We start from the raw sequence: 17002 nt of genomic DNA on the forward strand, positions 1-17002 counted from the left end.
TTCCTCCTCCCTAATTCGTCTAATGTACAATCTTTTCTTTACGCGTCTCAAATGTTTAACTAATAGTGATGAGACTTTCGGCTCTTTAATGGGATCCGAATCTTTTGGATTAGTTCATGTCAAAGAGCCGTTCAAAAGACTTTTTTGTATTTATTTATGTGAGAGAAACCAACGTGAAAACTCACTTTATCTACAAATTAATCACAGAAAAGAAAGAAATGACCAAGGACCAAAGATTTGTTTAAAATGGCTCAAACTGAAAGTGGGAGTGTGTTTACGCTTTCAAATTACGCATAATCAAAATAAAAAATTTCACTACAATAATAATAATCTTTAAAAATAGCTGTTATTACGACGCCAAATGTGTTTTTTTGTGCAGAATCTCTCGTTCGTGCCGCCTGTTCTGCTCCTGTGCTCAATCTTCACCATCAGGATAAAAACGCACACAAATTAGACTGAAAAAGATCCGATTCTTTCCAAAACTGGGCTCCGGTTCCAGCCGTTCACATTTAGGAACCATCACTAATAAGTAATGCGGGCTCTGACTCCCGCCCACGTGGCCTCCCTCCTCCCCTGCACAGCCCACACACCTCCACACGCTCTCTTCAGATCATCCCTCCATACTACGAGCCGCCGCACTCACGAACCAACAGGAGCGAGATGGATCACGAGACAAATGACATATTGCGTGCTGAGTTTTTCCCCTCCTCGTGTTTTGGGGGTGGATTTGTGGGGTAATCGTTAGGTGAGGTGAGGGGTTGTGGGTGGAGGTGGGGTGGGTGAGGGGGGTTATGGGTGATGGATGTTGAGGGGTCTGGTGTATGTTCAGATGACTGACTTGTGTGGGAGCGCCCGAGGGATGTTTGCTCCCACTATTCACCACTATCATCAATCTCTCTACCGAATAGTCTAAATAGCTCTGGCTCAACTCTCTCTCTTTTTCTCTTTCTTTCTCTCTCTCTCTCTCTCATACCTCTCACTTTGCTCTTTCTCTCTATCTCTCTCTTTTCGCTCTCTTTCTTCCATCTCTTTTCTTTCCTTCTCTTCCTCCTTCTCACGCTCTCTCTCTCCCCCACTCTCCCATTCCTCCCTATAATCTCTCTTTCCCTCTTCCTTCCTTCTCTCTCTGCTCCTTTTCTCCTGCCTCCTCACTCTCTCTCTATCCCATCTATCACTGTGTCTCCGTCCCTTTTCTTTCCTCTTCTCTCTTTGCTCTTTCTCTCTCTCTGCTCTTTCTCTCTTTTTCCCTTCTTTCAATATGTCTCACTCTCTTTACTGTCTTTCACCTCTATCATTTCTCTCTCTCCCTTCTCTCTCTCTCTTTATCCCATCTATCACTATGTCTCCGTCCCTTTTCTTTCCTCTTCTCTCTCCGCTCTTTCTGTCTTTTCCCCTTCTTTCAATGTCTCACGCTCTCTTTCCCCTCTCCTATCGTTCTTCTCTCTCCCTTCTCCCTCTCTTTTCTATTTCCCCTTTCTTTCTCTCTTTTCCTTCTTGCTCGCTCCCTCTATTCTCCATCCTTTATCTCCCAGTCTCTCATTCCTTTCCTTCTCTCCTCTTTTTAAATTTCTGCCTGTCTTCTCTTTTTCATTCCATACATGACTCCCTCCTTCTCTCTCTCATTCTTTCTTTTCTCTCATTCTCCCCCTCCCATCTCTATACCTCCCTTCTCTCTCACTCCTCTCTAGATATTATGCTTGCCTCTCCTCCCTCTCTTCCTTTCTCTGTAACTATGTCTCTCTTCTCTCTCTCCCTTCTAATCCCTCTCTCTCACTCTCATGTGTCTCCCCCCTTCTCCCTTTCCCCCTCCTTCTCTCTCTCCATGTCCGCCCTTCTCTCTTTCCTGCCTCCACTTTCCCTTCTCTGTATCTTCTTCTGCCTCCTCCCATCTCTCTCCTCTCTCTCACAGTCTCTCCCTCCTCCTTCTCTTTTTTCTTTCTTCCTTTTTCTCCTCTCATCCTCTCCTCCCTTCTCTCTCTTCTCTCCTCCTTCCATCTCTATATCTCCTCCTTCACTCTATCCCTCTTCTCTCTCACCCCTTATCGCTCTAGTTCTCCTACTCTCTCTCTCCTTAAATTCTTTTATGCTCTGTCCTCCCCCCTTCTCCTCCCTCGCTTCTCAACGTATGTTCTATCTCTCTGTCCTTCACTATTTCTCCCTTCTCTAGCCTCACTCCCTCCTTCTTTCTCTCTCCTCATCTCTCCCTTCTTTTTCTCCCTCTCAACCCCATAATCCAAAATGTCTCTCCTGTTCTCTTTCTTTCCCTCCTCTCTTTCTCTTCTCCTCTTTCTTTCTCTCTCTCATAGATTTTTCATATAGTCCCTTCAGATTGCTTTTTAGGAGCATGCTTTGGTTTGAAATCTCTCTATTACGACGCCTCCTGTTCGGACACACGCACAAAACTATTCCGTTAGTTTTATTTATACTTGGAGTAAACAGCAGGTGGCGTGAGAGAGCTGGGTTTGGTGAAGATTACACAAAAAACACTTGGGTTTCACTGTTGAGGAAATTTTTACAAAGCTTTCTGCTAAACATTGGCGTAAACTCGTCTATGTGTCTTATACTTGTCCTGATACAGCTCAAGATCATTCTAAAGATATTCAGGAAAGCTTCATTTCTGTCCCGTGAATGTGACTTTTTAGTATCGATACTTGCTCCAATCATCTAGTTTTGATACTAGTATACTAACTTTGGACTGGACCAAACTAAACCTGGACTAAAGCAGGTCTGAATAGGTTTAAAGTTGGACACTATTTTCTGATCTATGTCATAATGTTGTTTCCTCATCCCAAACAGACCTGGAGTTGTGTTTTTTGTTTCATTCACACATGTTTAACACACAAACCCTGCAGATTTAGGCTCTTGAGTTCTTCTCCCAAACAGAAAACACTCTATTCCACTTTGTGATGTCATGTGCTAATACAGGAAGTGCTCCACTGTGTTTTTTAACTCCATACACCTTCACTAGAATCATTTGAATAATTTCAGCCCAATCTTTACTGAACTGAACTTGAAAACTACCAAGACGTGACATCACAAGGTGGAACGGAGCATTTTGAGTGACAGACTAATAATAAAGTGTTACTTAAATTTATGTGAATGAGACAAAACACAACTCTGGGTACATTTTTGATGAGGTAACAACATTATAACAAATATAGAAATACAGAATCTTTAGCCAAACACGGCGTAGGTCAGGGCTAAACTGTTAATGGAATGCAATTGAAATGAATCATTGAAATAAACATAAAAAGTTTAAAACATGGCGTGTGACAGTGTGTGGCTCTGGAGCATGTGACTGTGGGCTGTGTGGGGGGACAGGGAGTTCTGGAGATAAGGTGGTTGAGTGAAAGGCCCTTTTGTTACATCGTCTAGTGTGAAAAGCGCTTTAGAAATAGTTTTGCTTGACTAATTGTTCCAGAAAACACTTTATGCTATTTTATAATCTGAGAAAAATAAACGTATAGCTGATGTTTACATGTGATTGATGTATGGGTCTTACTGGTGTGGATAGATTTAAACACATTTATGATCTTATCGAAGTGAAGGGTGAACTTTAAGGTCCTTTTAGGTCCTATGTTACGCAAAAATGACTGTTGTGAGGTTTAAGCCATGTTATAATGCTGTTACCTCCTCAAAAACATACCTGGAGTTGTGTTTTGTTTCATTCACACATGTTTGAGTGACCTTTTATTATTAGTCTGTCTGCATCTTCAAAGCTCAAAATGCTCTGTTCCACCTTGTGATGTCATGAAGTGATAGTTTTCAAGTTAACATCTACCTTTCACCTTTTAGTTCAGTAGAGATTTGCAATTCCAGGCCTGAAATGATCCAAATGACTTTAGTGTGGCGGTGCATGGAATTTGAAAACACAGTGGAGCACTTCCTGTATCACCACGTGACATCACAAGGTGGAACAGAGTGTTTTGAGGGTGAAGAACTCGGCCTAAATATGAAGGATTTGTGTGTTAAACATGCGTGAAGGAAACAAAATACAACTCCAGGTCTGTTTGTGATCAGGAAACAACATTACAATAACACGGATCATAAAATAACGTAATGTGAGCGCTTTAAACTAAACCACAATACAAACGTTTGATCACAGGATAAAACTTACTGCCTCGCCATTGCGCAAAATGACCTAAAAGTAGCTATGGACCTCTCCGAACAATTAAATCTCCCAAACTGTCCTTTCTGCAGCACCCCAGTCCACTGCACACGTCCAGAGACAGGACCCTGACAGGGCTGAAGAGCACCACCGAAGGGAGAGGCACTAAAGTGAGAATATTAATTATGACTGCAGTGGGAGATCTATAGGCAAACCCCAGTGAAGGGAGGAGGCAGTGACTATGGCTGTCCTCAGGGACTCATAATCCACTGACAGCTCCTGCAATCAATGTGCACGGGCTCATTTACAGACTGTGCTACTGTCAAGAAGAAAGAACCACGGAGGAGATTGTCTGGAGTGGAGTTTGGTTTCATATTGTTGTTATTGTTGTTGTTGTTATTGTTGTTGTTTGGACCAGACTGCATGTATTTATGTGTTGTCTTGTTTCATAAAAATGGCTCTGGTTTGTTCGTTCACTTCACACTTAGTGGTGGCGCTGAGCTGTTTCGCCAACTCAAAAACACCCTAATTTGGTCAAGCGTTTTAAGGTGCAGTAGTTTTGTTTTTTTTGTTTGTGATTGCTTCTGTAAAGATTCTGTAAGCACATCTGGCTGGAGATGACTTGGAATGTCAAGATTATTTTATTAATCGATAATTGCGGTGATTCGGGTCATAGTATAATCAAAAGACCTGAAAAAAATTGAATTGTGAAAATGTTACGATAAAAATAATTTAAATTAAAGGTCCTCTATTACACAAAATGAACTTGCGTGAGCTTTAGCCATGTTATAATGTTGTTACCTCCTCAAAAACAGACCTGGAGTTGTGTTTTGTTTCATTCACACATGTTTGCTTATTAGTCTGTCTCCATCTCCAAACTTAAAAATGCTCTGTTCCACCTTGTGATGTCATGTAGTGCTAGTTTTCAGGTTAACAACTCCTTTTACCTTTAGTTCAGTAGAGATTTAGAGTTTAAAAACACATTGCAGCGCTTCCTGTATTACATCATGACATCACAAAGTGGAACAGAGTGTTTGCTGTTAGAGAGAAGTACACAGCCTAAATATGCAGGTGTTTGTGTGTTAAACAAAACACAACTCCAGGTCTGTTTGTGATGAGGGAACAACACTAAAACATAGATCAGAAAATAGGGTAATACGAGCCCTTTAAATCTCCAAAGTTCACTTAAATGTAGAGTGATTTTTATCTGTTTATGTCACATCAGCTGTCAATCAAACCATCAGTACAACATTATTCATAAAACACTTTTCACACATTTACGTAGGCCAAAGTGCTCTGCATAAACCAGCAAGACCAGAGGTGACAGAGCCTTTACTATGACAGAGCCCAGACTATGGAACAGCGCCCTCTGCCTGTCAGATCCTCTCAGTGTTTAACACAGTTTAACACTATAGAGAAAACCCACCTCTTCTCCCTGGCATTTAACACTAGCCGGACAGAATATCTTGGTGCTTCTTTGTTCTTTTCCCATGTATTGTGTTATCTGTATATTTGTTTTTTGTTGACTTTTTTGTAAAGTACAGCTGAAGTCGTTTTAAAATTTGCTATAGAAATAAAATTGAACTGAATAGACAATGAGAGAAATGTATCATTCAGAAAGTTGCGATTTATAAAGCTGGTCACATACTTTAGAAATGTGAATATTTTTTAAACAATGTGAGTGAAAGGGACTTAAAGAAACTGTGATATTTCTTCTCACAATATTTTATTTTTTACTTATTTTATACTGTTGTGGCTGCCAATCTTCACCAGCTGCTTTTCCATTTCCATTAGAGATGGACCTGAGCGATACATATGTCAGTTGGCTGATATATAGAGCTGATAATTTGACTTTTTACCATCATATTTCCAACATAGGCCGATCTACTGCTGAAAAATACACACAAAACTTTATAATAACACTAATACAAAGCTGTCTTTTAGGTTTACGGTAAAAAGGGGCTTGGAGGGAGTGTGTAGTAATTTAAAATGACATAATTTGGGGGAAATAATCAAAATCTGCCTATATATTGGCCCAAATACATCGGCAGAGCTTATCATCCATTGGTTGAGCTGGATTCTAAATAATCGGTATTGGCATTGGTCATGAAAAAAACATATCGGTCGATCTCTAATTCCCACCATTCCTTAACACACCATTCGCCAAACTATCATACATAAACTGGGCACTTAAAAAACAAACTGAAAAAAAAGATTTACTAGAAGATTAAAGAGAAATACATTGAAACCAACCAGGCAGAAACTCATGAAATAAACATCTAAACTAATCCTTACTACTACAACTTGTTTTAAATCCAAGTCTTTTTAAGTAAAATTGCCATCCCTTTCTCCGCCAATGAACTCTAATCAGAACGCCAATCTTTAAAAACAAGTCAAAATCAAACCAACGAAACGGCGGCGCCTCTTGAACACGGAGTCCTTTTTCGAAGATGGGGAAGAATGGCAATGATTAGCGATAATTTGGTTAACACAATAAAAATAACGTTACATTGTATTTCGCTCATTCGTTTGACTCCCACGATGCCTCAGGTGCTCTCGAAGTGATTGGCTGTGATTAGAAGAAGCATGTGTCGGCGATCAGCGGGAGTTGATGTTCTGAACAAGGCTGAAATGGCAGAGTGAAGGAGCGAGTGGGGATAAAGAGCTGAGTGTTGCTGGCCATTTGAGCGTTGGCCTTTGAGTATCACACAGACAGCTGCTTCACTGATATAACGCCAGCGCTCCTCTCCGGCTTCTGAGAGACACTTGACCCGCCAGCGCAGGTCACGGCTCCATGAAAACTCTTTGGATTGGAAGTTTGGTCGCATAATTGGATATGCAAATGTAGACGTTTCATCTTTGACTTGGGGGCACTGAGCTGATACGTAATTAGGTGAATCTAATTATTTCGGGGATTGTATTAAAAATTTAGTATGCGGGCCTGATTTTTGGAGCAAACATTTACAAACTTCAGATTTTTTAGATACAGTATGTAACTTTCTTTCTTTTTTTTTCTTTTTGGGAAGGTCTGCTGTCTACTCGTCTACTAGTTTTGTCATGATACTAACATTTCGAAACTAACGAATAGACTCGGAATAGAGTTGATACTCATTACCGATTCTGATACCAAAATGATCACTAAAAACTCTTTCTTTAGACAATAGAATATGATTTTCAACATTAAATCGTAATACTTTCTTTTATATTCACATGTGGCCTTATATTTGTGTAATTCCTCAGTCGTCCAGTAGGTTCTATAGTGGTTCATGTGCGTATACTACTCTGTGTCTTATACTTGTTCTCAAGATCATTCTAAAGATATTCAGAAAAGCTTAATTTCTGTCCTGTGAATGTGACTTTTTATTATCGATACTTACTACTTAAATGAGTATCTAGTTTTGATACTAGTATAATGATTAGTATCTGATTTTCGCTACTTTTGACAGTCCTATTGTTTTTGCTGTGCCTGGAATGTTCCACACTGTGACATTAAAGTTACTCATCTCCCCAGAAACACACCTGTACAACACCAGGCCAAGTTACAGGTCAGGTTTGTGGAGAGGCGACCCCCCCTTACAAAATGCATGCTTATGTTTATCCAGGTAGTTTCGAGCCATAAAACATTTGTAGCTGAATAAATGCAACAAACACAAGCTTAATGCTATACTCCGAAACATTAAGGCAAATCAAACATATCCATGGAGACGACAAGACGGACCGACGCCCACCGGGAAAGTTACACAGCGCTCCTGTAGCACGTAAAATAGTAAAATGTAAGTCTTTCTGATATGATGACAAGGGATAATATTTTCTTATGCAAATGAACAGCAAACGAATTAAAGTAAAGATTTAATCAAGTCTAAGTCCACGGTCCATCCAAGCTCGTTCAGACGCCGACATTTTGAACATTCATCTTGATAACAACAACATCTTCAGTGAATTTCAGCAAGAAACACATTTGCTTCTTTCACCGTTAATCCCAGTGACATATAGGACATTGACGTTTGCATGGGGGCTGGGTGGCAGGGCTTGGTTTGATTTCGAGTGGGGCGTCCTATCAATTTTAATTTATTTTTGTACAGCCCAGAATCAACAGCAGCCGCCTCGCTGGGACTTTAAGAAATGTGTCGATTTATCCAGCAAAAAGTGAATGAAAATGAAGCAGTCATTGGTCAATAACAGACAAACAGATTAACTAACATTCACAGGAAACAAGCGGACGGATAACTGTCCCAGAGCTGTAAGATCACATGCTCATATAAACGAAAGAGTGTTTGTTATTTTCAGTGTGGTATATGAAGTGGTATTGAGTTTCGAGTCTATTTCTTGGACAAATAAATTATGCCTTAACCTAAAACGTTCTGAATAAATCCCAAGCCAGTACCAGTATAAGTAAGTTTATTATTGAGACATTAAGAGTCAAATCTCCATCCATTTTCTTCCGCTTATCCAGGCCCGGGTCGTAGGGTCTAAGCAGTGACTCCCAGACTTCCTTCACCCCAGACACATCCTCCAGCTCCTCCAGGGGGACCCCAAGGCATTCCCAGGTCAGCCGAGAAACATAGTCCCTCCAGCGCGTCCCCAGGGAGGCGTCCAGGAGGGATCTTGAGCAGATGCCAAAGCTACCTCAGCTGGCTCCTCTCGACATGAACAACGAGCAGTTCTACTCCGAGCTCCTCCCGTGTGACTGAGCTCCTCCTGTCTTAGCGAGCACCCAACCACCCTGCAGAGGAAGCTCATTTCAACCATTTGTGCCTTTTGGTCATTATTCAAAGCTCATGGCCATAGGAGGAGGGGTAGAAACGTAGATTGAGCGGTAAATCAAGAGCTTTCGACTCCTTCTAACAAGACCCTGAGATACTTGAACGTGTCCACTCCACCCACCTGGAGAGGGTCAAACTTACGATAAATTAATTTTTCAGTCAATGCATCACAAATGATTCTCTGTAAAACGTTGAGAAATGACTGGGGACTATTTTGTGCGATTAAGCAGTATAATCGGTCCCTTAACAACCTTGATCCACTTAACCAATAATTAACTCAAATCTCATGCTCAAAACACAAAAGTTCAAAGGTCAAGTCTTTGGATAAGTGAAGTCGCTGTCTGAATGAGAGCTCAAGAGTAGAAAACATTATCTGTCGTTGAAGGAGTGCGCCAGGTTAAAATGATTAAGCTATTCCACTGTAGAAGGCAATTACAGATGAATTAATGCCATTTATCTCCAGTAGACAGGACGTTATTGGCCAAGTGGGGAGAGCATGACTTCAGGCATCTGTAGCATCCGCCCATAATCACTGACAGAGGCCTCGGTAAAGGAGAAGCGGAGAAACAACATAAACAAACACAAGCAGAGCGAAGCAAAGGAGAACCAGAACCAGAATCAATTTATCTTTTAGTCAATAGGCACAACGCCCGGTAGCCTCACTGTTAGCGTCACTACTTCCTGTCCAATTGTATCTCTATGAAGTTTTTACCATTTCATGCTAAAATGAATAAATATTTAAAGATCAAGCTGTGAACTAAGAGCTGTGGGTGGATGATCATTGACGACATGTTAAAAACTGCACAAATAAATGAATACTTTACTGGAGGACACTTCTGTATTTACAAAGAGAGATGTTTGCTCATTTTGAGGCATAATAAATATTAAAACAACACCGCAGAAGTATTCTAAACATAAAAATAATTGGATAGTCTTTTATTTTGATGAAAGCGACTGTTAGCTGTAAGACACAGTGAGTTAGCTTGCATGCTACTGTGCACAGAGCCAATTAAAGGACCCCATTTTTCCTCCATGTATTTGAGCAAAATGTGTCTCGCCCCAGTACAAATATATAGGTCAAACTAAGTCGGCCGTGTACTGTCTGCAAGAATAAAGAAGGCTGTGGTTAGCATGCTAGTTGTCGTTAGCTTCACTGTCATGGGCCAAACCGCTCTGGTCTCTGAGAGTTGTGAAAAGTGCTTATAAACGCATCGCAATGAATAATTAAGACGCTCTGAATGCATAAGGTAAGTGAGAAATAACTTTGGACACTGTTTGCAAACTGTTTAAGATGAAGTAGTTCTGCTTTTTGTGTTTGAAGACAGTAAAAATAAGGTACAGCGTCTTTAATTGGTCGATCATGTCTAACCAGTCAAGCATTTTTTTTATTAGAAGGACCACAGCAGAGGAGAAGTTAGGAGTTAGCTGGAGTTTTGGGAGTCATTTGACAGTTTGATGAAGATGTTGATTACTAGCCTAGTGCTTTTCTGTATACATGTATTTTTTTTATTTGACAAAAAAGTTATTTGGTCGATTCAGCCCTAAACAGAAACAGAAGTGCAGAGGAGATGCACGTTTGGGTTCTCCTGCATTGTCCTGCATTTAAGGCTTGAGGGCTTGGGAAATGTCTGTTCTCACCTCCCTCCTATCTCCGTCCACTTCTTGACACTTTCTTGCAATTATTCAAAGGATTTAGACTTAAACAGTTCATACATGTAGAGTTAAAAATGTTACATAGCAATTTTTCAACAATAAAAATACTGAAAAAAACAATCTGCTGCTTTTCCAATGAAATTTCACTATGAAGGCTGCAGTTTTGTACAGGACGCCAATGGATCTATTTCTATTGGTAAACTATTTTACATCAATTTTGAAATTTTGAAAATAATAGTTTACGTATGTTTTATTTTATACTGTGGAACATTACATTTAAAGGACCAATATTACACTATTTTCTGGTCTATGTAATAATATTGTTTCCTCATCACAAACAGACCTGGAGTTATTTTTTTCATTCACACATGTTTAACACAAACTCTCCATATTTAGGCTGAGTTCTTCTCTCATACAGAAAACACTCTGCTCCACCTTGTGATGTCATCATGTGGTAATACAGGAAGTGCTCCACTGTGTTTTTAAACTCCACACACCTTCACTAGAATCATTTGGATCATTTCAGCTCTGGAATTTCAAATCTCTACTGAACAAAAGGTAAAAAGTAGGCGTTAACTTGAAAACTACCACTTCATGACATCACAAAGTGGAACAGAGCATTTTGAGATTTGAAGATGTAGACAGAACAATAATAGAAGATTGCTCAAACATGTGTAAATGAAACAAAACACGACTCCAGGTATGTTTGTGAGGAGGTTATGGCAGTGTAACATGGTTTATAACTCACAAGAATCCATTTTGTGTAATATAGGACCTGTAACCCGCCCTCTTCACAGTGGGATCAGTGGATGGTGCCAGTCTGAGAGGGCTCGTATTGGATTGCACTGGTCTCTGGGCTGATGGTCTGCTTGGACGTGCTCACTGCTCTCTGCCCTCACACTGATTTATGTTCCATCTCCGCTCCTCCCTGTGCTCCACTTGTGCCTTTCATTTTTACAATCATCTCCTCTATCTCTCTCGAAGATCTGCTTCACCTCTTAATGTCCCGCGCCCACTTCCAGGAACCACAGCGAATGACTATATTAGGAGAGGGAATGAAGTACTAGCTAGGCCTGTCTTTGATAGTACACAGCAGTGAAGGGGAATGGGCCACGCTCTGGTTTCTAGGATGTCCCATTAACAGAGATCAATTATGCTGCTTAGAAACATGTGACCACCATGAGAAATGTTGTTTAGGGGCCATATACCACTGTCGTCATTAATTAACGTAATATGAGAGCAGATGCTATCAGCCCGCTAGCTCAGAGTAGACATTACACTGGTCGACCAAGACACTTAAAAGACCTATAGTCCAGAAACAGGTCTTTTCTCCAAAACAAACATGGCGGCTTATGAGGAGAATATACCAGAACAAAGGTTTAAGGACACATGGTATAAATTTTACAAAATCAGTAGTATGACAAAAAGACATTGAAATCCATATGAGGCAAAAGCATCTGGACCCAGAAAAGAATTAAATATGAGTGGAGTTTTCCCTCGCCAGACCAGGTTTAACCACAGTCGCTAAATTTTATATATATATATATATATATATATATATATATATATATATATATATATATAAATTTTTATTTTTTTTTTCAAATTCAAGACGTGGGTGTTTTACTGGTGCACAAAATGAACTGTGCATTAACATCACTGTGTTCAAAGAATAAAACCAGTACAATGCATGAACTCACAACAGATTACTTACATACCTTTTCACAAAGACATGACCTATTTTAATACTACCACACTGAAATTATTTAAATTTTTAACCTTATGTATTCCAATAATGAACTTATTGTATTTATGCTATTTATTATTTTTAACATTTTAACACACACCCATCACCTAATTTCCATCAGGCTACAATAATAATGAATATTTACTGCAAATCAGTGTAACTTCTGCTGATGCCTTTGAGAGACCCGTTCAGAAATACATGTCATTTTCACAGCAAAGTCTGCTCCTTTTCTTCATTTTTATGTCGTTTTATGTTTTTATGCCGTTCAAACGGCTCATTTAAGTTGGGCAAGTACTTCGATTCGGTCTTGACCTCCACCGAACCCCTGAGAGTGACTCACCGAGCCCCTAGGGTTCGATCGAACCCAGGTTAAGAACCACTGTTCTAAGCATTGCTAGCGTCACATCTGGTAGGGCATCTGATATAATTGAATTAAACACCTTTTAATAAATCAGCTTTAGTGTTTTTACAGCTGTGAATATGGTTAAAATGTGTCTCCTCTGACATCTGGCTGGTAGCGCTGTTTAAATGAATGACACTATAACACATGTACAGCAGCTTGAACGCTCAGGCAAAATGACTCTAGCAATAATTTCATTTTCTCTAGTGTCAGTGATGAGTAACAAGCACCCTCCACCACAGAGGGGCAGGCTGGGGTTCAGGTCTAATGAGCGCAACATCACAACAACTTATCAAGACTCCGGCTTAAGTGGTGTGTACAATAACGGGAGGCTAAGTGGTTCAAGTCACGTTATAGCCAGCCAAATGTAAGTTATTTATTGTTTAAAGATAAAATAAATTGACTTTCTGTGTCCTTGGGTGAGACACTTCACCCATGTTGCTTGTGAATATAAAGGGGTATCATGTATCTTTTCTAGTAGAGAACATGTGTCAAACTCAAGGCCCGTGGGCCAAATGTGGCCCGCGAAAAAGTAAATTAAAAAGTATGACTGTCTTAAAATGTCAGTTTTTCAGGAGATACACAGTTAAACAGCCATTTTTTTCATGCCTATGCAAATCCATATGCAATATTTGTAACTTGAATAAGTAATACATTTAGAAACGGTTAATTAACAAGATTAAAACATAGTGACATTTATCTTACAGTTACATCTGGCCCTTTGAGAGCAACCATTTTATTGATGTGGCCCTCAGTGAAAATGAGTTTGACGCCCCTGTAGTAGAGGGTTCACTGCGTACTTGTCCAGGAGAGGGGAAGTTATTCTGAATGGGCTCCCCTCTCCCCAGATCTGAGCTGTAAAAGTAGTGCATTTTTAACCTAATATTTACGTTAAACAACTGTATAAACTGTGATAAAAATCTCAAAATTGAGCTTTAAGCCATGTTATAATGTTGTTATCTCCTCAAAAACATACCCGAAGTTGTGTTTTGTTTCATTCACATGTGTTTAAGTAATCCTGAATATGCTCTGTTCCACCTTGTGATGTCATCAAGTGGTAGTGTTCAAGTTAACAGCTACATTTTATCTTTAGTTCAGTAGAGATTGGAATTTCCAGGGTTGAAATTATCCAAATGATTCTAGTGAAGGTGTATGCGGGTTAAAAACACAGTAGAGCACTTCCTGTATTACCACATGATGACATCACAAAGTGGAGTGTTTTATGTGTTGGTTTTATATACATTTTATGCCAGATGCCCTCCCAGTTGCAGCTTCATTTCCTTAGACTCTGAGCTGACGCAGAATAATTACAGCACTATTGTTGCCGAGTATAAGACGGAAAAACTGCATTCTTCTAATTCTGTGTTCAGCCGGAGCCAGTTCGTATCTGAGAAAACGGGCCCACTTATACCACTTAAATGATTCAATTAACTCATGTCCAATATTTATCCACCTGTGTTTTGTGGCATTCATAATAACACGAGCTCCACTTTATCGTATTCCATTTCCCTCCTCTCCCACTTTTTCTATTATTGCGCTGGGACCATCTTGCACATTGGAGACAGTATATTTTGGTGCACTTTCATAAAATAAACATTGCTGTTCCTGAGGCTGTGTGCTTACCCAGGACACCAAGGACCTGCTTTAGTCCAGAACTCTGACTGTACGCACATGAACAAGGAGCTATGGCATCGTGCACACATGACATTCAAAATATAAATTCATAAATACTGTATCAGATGTGAACGACAAGAAAAACAACAATGTATCACTTTGTCCAATAGTGACTTTTCCTCAGTTGTCACATAATCCCTGGTCAGTAAATAAACACTGTGCATTTGGTATTATGGGAAGTTTAGATTCACTTTATTAAAGGTCCTATATTATACAAAAATGACTTTAAATCATGTTATAATGTGTATAACCTCCTCAAAAACATGCCTGGAGTTGTGTTTTGTTTCATTCACACATGTTTGAATAACACTTTATTATTCGTCTATCTATGTCTCCAAAACTCGATATGCTCTATTCCACCTTGTGATGTCACAAAGTGGGAATTTTCAAGTTAACAGCTCCTTTTACCTTCTTTTCAGTAGAGACCGGCAATTCCAGGTCTTAAATTATCCAAATGATTCTAGTGAAGCTGTATGGAGTTTAAAAACACAGTGGAGCACTTCCTGTATCACCACATGACATCACAAAGTGGAACGGAGCGTTTTCAGTTTAAGAGAAAAACTCCTAAATATGCAGGATTTGTGTGTTTAAACATGTGCGAACGAAACAAAACACAACTCCAGATATGTTTTTGATGAGGAAACATCATAACATAAATCAGAAAATAGCCTAATATGGGCCCTTTAAAAGTAATGTTCCACAGTATGGCATTAAACTTACCTATCTCCATGGAGACAAGATAAGATCTGATCTGTTGAGAGCTGAGCCCAATCACAGTAAGAATGCCTGTTTCTTGTTTTTTTTTCAATGTACTTTTGAGCGATACAAACAGAAAACAAAACTGAATAAATGCAAGCTATGTAAGTATAATGCCATAATGTGGAACATTTCAGGCAAAGCAATAAGAACTCCAAGGACACAAGCAGGTGGAGGACTCTTGTGAATACTGTTGGTGCAGTGAAGTCTTGAGCAGTGATCCACTCTGCTGATGTTTATAGTAGAGGGAAACATTGTAGGTTTTATGATTTTGAATTTGAAATACTGTATATTAAAAGATGTATATTAAATGTATATTAAGAGATATTACTGTATATTAAAAGATCCCAGATGTACTGCAACTGCAAACATACCACTTTCTGTTTTATACTGGAACTGGCTTAACTTCACAACATTTTTACATAAAAAAAAAAATTATCCTAAAAGTGAATGTTACAGCTTAGACATAGGTTAACTTTTTTATTTTGTGCAATCATGAGCGTACCTAAAAACATTCATGTTTTCATTTCTCTTGTTCCTAACTGCACCCAGAGGTACATGACAGGAGGAGACACTTGAAACATGCTGGAGACTCCGTGTAACTTCATAGAGCTCCTTTTACGCACACGGCTCCGCACTGCACTGTGGAGAAATGGCTCCACTAAACCAATCAGCCCATAACCAACCAGATCATTTAGAAATATTCCAAACCATAAATCCTTCATTAGACACACAGACATTATCAATCTGTGTTATCTTACTGAACAGTGTGTACATGCCCCAACACGAGCTGCTTTTAAAATGAGCAAAGATGAGCGTGGCGCATCCATGTGACTGAAGCATCAACAACCAGAGGAAACCAGAGGGACCCTGAATTATAAGACACGCGCCATAATTTATACTCAAGTCTAAACGCGAGCCTCAAGCTTCGTTTTATTTCCAGGATGATATTTGGTTCACTGCACAAAAATAAATACTGACATACGCACAGCAGTGTTTTTTCCTCTTTCATGTGGGACTTGTGGGTCGGCCAATGCTGATTCGGGACGCTGGTGCTGTGCCAACGTGCTGTTTTTTTTTTTGGTTTTACCCCCCTTCCAGTCGACTTATACCCTTTAATTCTGAGCACAGGTCCCGTTTAGCCGTGCGCTTTCACCGTCACTTCACGCGCGTAACGGAATCACCTGTGCGTGTCCAAATTGTTGCTACATAAAAAGAAGCGTCCCGTATGTTGAACTTACCAGTTTGCTGAGTGGGAATTCCCTTTACATCCTACTGCAGGTGTCAATGCGCTGCGCTATCTCCCGTGCACTGGAAGCAGATCCACTCCAGCGCTCTCCAGGACAGCCAAAAACGTGACCAGAATAATTTGCGAGTGTTTGTCATAAATATTACAGCGGGAGGGGGGGGAAAGCCCTCCAAACGGGCTACAGACGCAGAGCGGAGCCGCGGCAGAACCAGCAGAATTGGCTTTACTTCCCCAAAAAAGAGCCGCAGTGATGAAGAAGAGCGCTGTTTCTTTGGAGATAATTCCCATTCAACACGGCGCGCTACACTTGTCCACTTTTCCACGCGTGATTCTGCGCTAACTGCTCTGTGATCCAAGCTGCACCGGTGGAGGATGGAGCGAGTGTGGGCAGGAGGAGGAGGAGACAGCGCACAGAAGGAGAGGAGAGAGGAGAGGGGAGGGGGTTGCTGGTGTGATGGGTATAGCCGTGCGCACAAGGACGACCTGAGATTCCTCAAGGGTGAACGCTCCTGTGTAGTAATTCAACGAGATTTCCCAATTACCCCCGCCCCTCCACGCGCTCTCCTCATATCAAACACATTGCAACACACTTCACCTGCGCTGCCTCAAAGGACCGGGCTGACGTGCGCTTTTACATTCAATTAGCACGTGT

General features: G+C 40.3%; 1 protein-coding gene across 1 annotated transcript in view; it reads right to left on the reverse strand.

Annotated features, from left to right (window-relative positions):
• Positions 1-16710, reverse strand: part of LOC117371071 (G-protein coupled receptor 22) — a 39325-nt gene extending 22615 nt beyond the window's left edge. Inside the window, exon 1 of the mRNA XM_033966671.2 lies at positions 16343-16710. The gene's annotated coding sequence lies outside the window, so the exon portion shown is untranslated. The remainder of the gene's footprint in view (positions 1-16342) is intronic.
• Between the last annotated feature and the right edge of the window lie 292 nt (positions 16711-17002).

Source organism: Periophthalmus magnuspinnatus, chromosome 5 (assembly GCF_009829125.3).
Source record: "Periophthalmus magnuspinnatus isolate fPerMag1 chromosome 5, fPerMag1.2.pri, whole genome shotgun sequence".
Classification (NCBI taxonomy): domain Eukaryota; kingdom Metazoa; phylum Chordata; class Actinopteri; order Gobiiformes; family Gobiidae; genus Periophthalmus; species Periophthalmus magnuspinnatus.